Genomic DNA, 3336 nt, shown 5'->3' with positions numbered 1-3336 from the left:
CATTTCCTCATTTGGTATCATTACCTTAAATTTACAAATTATCTTCAATGCATGCACTATAGCTGATGAATTTTTGTTTTGCATACGTTTCAGGCCCCTCATTCCCTTCGTTCACCATTGAAGAAGCCATGCACCAACGTCGCCCACAAAGCAGCCAAATTACTGGCAGAGCTGTCAAGCTGCATTGAACAAATGAGAATATACGACTTCGAGCCAATATTGGAAGAAGTTCAACATGCACTGGAGGATCTTCAAGTTTCCTTGAATTCTCAACCAAAGCTCTTATTCCATTCAACAAGAAGAACGCCGAGTCAGAAAATCGTACTTGAGAATGAAAATAGAGAGGAGGAGGTAAGGTGGGCGACGAGAAGTAGATAATGGCATGGACAAAGTAGTGACGAGAAGAGGTTAATGCTGAGACACGGCGTTGAATTTGGAGAAGCACTTCCATTGGCTACATTTGTGTGGTTGGTGGTGGAGATCGTAGCGAGGCTTGAGCACATGGTACACGCCGTGGAAGAGCTCGCGGCAATGGCAATATTCAAGCCTCACAATCCTTCGACGTCGGATCAGGAGGCTTTAATCATAACTAGTTCTGCTTCTCCCCGTAGTTATATCCAGAGACCCAGTCTTGAAAGAACGCCAGAAAGATGTGTACATATCAACAATGTCGACTGATTTTCCCCTTCAATTCACACTTTAATAGAGGAGTCAATTTTTAACATCATACACTAAGGAAAAAATTAAGCTTGCCAGAAACAAAGTCAAATTCTATGGTTGCATTATTAAATTTTATGTATTAATGATTTACGCTAGTCTCATTTTTGTCTCTCTCACAATTGTCATATCATCTTGCTGACACCATGAGCTACTCCTAATCCCAATCTTTCTGAGAGGAGCACATATCTTAACTTCACTATGCATGTCTAATCGAATAATATTATAATTATACCAAATAATCAATTTAAAAACAATATACATTATTATGACATTGGTAAATTTTTGTAAACTTTTCAAAGACTAGTTGTTACACCTACTTCCAATCTTGTTTGAGCAGATGTCAAATAACATTTTTAATTTTCACTTCTTTCTAATTTACTAATATCAATCTATAATACCTTCTATTCTTATTTATTATTATAATTATAATCTCATCACATACTTTTATATCATGATTATTCTTTATTTGTTTCCACTAGCTCTATCTACATCACTATAACTCTTGATATTACCTCTTTGAGACCACTACCTCTTATGGTCCAAATATCAAATATATGTTTATTCATGACCAAAAATATTTCAGATTATAAAACATCGTTCTCTTCTTTCATACGCTTTTCTCTAAATATATCTATATCATTCTTCCTTCAAATATCTGCTTTATATCATCATTGTTTCATGATATGTACTTCTAGATTTCATTTATGATTATATCTAACTATATTTAAAAGTAAATTTAATTATTTTTATATTTATTATTAGTTATTATTTTTGGTTTAAAATAGAGTAAAAGAATCTCAAACCTTTCCTTTTACTTGAAAGTTGGTGTGTAGAGTGCTTGGGCACACATTTTTAGAACAAACAAAAGGTTTGCAATGCAACTACTGGCACCTACAAACAAGACAATGGAAACCCTTGAATAAATAGTAAATATTCAAGTTTTGAAACCAATTGTTTTAAATATTATGAATGATTTGAATAGAAAGATTTCTAAGGACCTAGGGATTCATATTTTATAGCTATATAAAGCGTGCACACAAATATTTACATCCGCACATTTGCAAATGTTGAAGTAAGTCATTATTAATGTGTATGCCAACAATTTCATGGGTTCAAAAGAAAAAGGACGAAGAAGATTTGAAATGTTGAAAAATGTCATAGTTTTTTTTGAAACTTATAAGAAATTGAATAGGTTCCTCCACAAGAAAATTCATAACAAAATGAAAGACATAATTATTATTTTTAATTATAATAATCTGTTTGAGTAAAATATTATTTTTATTTTAATACATTTTTAATTGATTAATGTTTCATGTAAAATAATATTTTTCTCAAAATTATTTTCTAAGTCTTCAAACCTCATTTTTATAATACTAAATCTTATATTAATTAATTAATTTAAATCTATTGAAGGCTTTATAAATTAAAATTTAATTTTAATACCTAGAATTACATTATTAGGACTTTTTTTAGGGTTATTTTTTATTGGGACAAGGGTTAAAGTAAGGATTTAAGGGTTAGGGTGAGCATTAGGGTTTGACATTTAGGATTAGGATCATGGTTTAACATTCATAACAAGTTATTAGGGTTATACATTTAGGCTTAGTGTTTGTCTTAAGATTTAGGATTCAAGGTTAGTCTTTTACATTTTGTATGAGGGTTTAACATTTATGGTTATTATTACATTGAGCGTTATGGTATGGATATGCATAATAGTTAAGATTGGGATTTATATTAAGGTTAGGTTTAATAGTTAGAGCTAGGATTTAGAATTAGGGTTGTATATTTAGACTTGATGATTAGCAATTAGGATTAGGATTTAACATAAGGATTGGATAATGATTTAAGGTTTATCATTTAGGATTATAGTTTAGATTTAGATTTAGGGTGTAGTTTTTCGGATTATGATGTGGTAATTGGGATTAGGATTGGAGTTTATTATTTAGGGTGTAGCATTTAGAACTAGGATTACAATTAAGGCTTATAATTTAAGATTTATTTAGTTATTTATGGAAATAGGATATGATATTACATCATGGTTAGTATTATAGCTATGAGTAGAGTTTGAATTATGATAGAATTTGGGTTGAAGTTCAACATTTAGGATTATGATTCAATAATAAGGGCTAGGATTAGTGTTTGATAATAGTGATTAGAAATTATGATTTAGGATCATAATTTAGGGTGGGATTAGGATTAGGGTTTAGCAAATGGGATTTGGGGTTGGAGAGACTTAGACTTAGGTTAAGGTTAAATATATTATTTTTTGTAAAAAATATCAATCATAAACCTAACTACAATTGAACTATAATACAAATTCTCACCATAAACTTTAATGAAAAATATTAATCCTTATGCTTACATAAATTTTGCCTTTGATTGTAAGCGTAATAAAAAATCATAACCCTAATTTATTTAATATTCTCACTACAATTATTGTTTGGGTGTTTGAGATTGGAGTTAAAATTCAAGGTTTTGTATTTAGATCATAGTATGCATTATGGGTCTAATTAGGGACACATAATAGTAAATTTTAGTGTCAAGGTTAGTGTTTATAATTATGATCAAAACTTAGATTTTACCATTAGGATTACAGTTAGAATTATTTTTAGGTTT

This window comes from Cupressus sempervirens, chromosome 4 (genome assembly GCF_028749045.1).
Source record: "Cupressus sempervirens isolate cs-2001-9-10 chromosome 4, ASM2874904v1, whole genome shotgun sequence".
NCBI classification, from domain to species: domain Eukaryota; kingdom Viridiplantae; phylum Streptophyta; class Pinopsida; order Cupressales; family Cupressaceae; genus Cupressus; species Cupressus sempervirens.
This window is presented reverse-complemented; position numbering follows the sequence as displayed.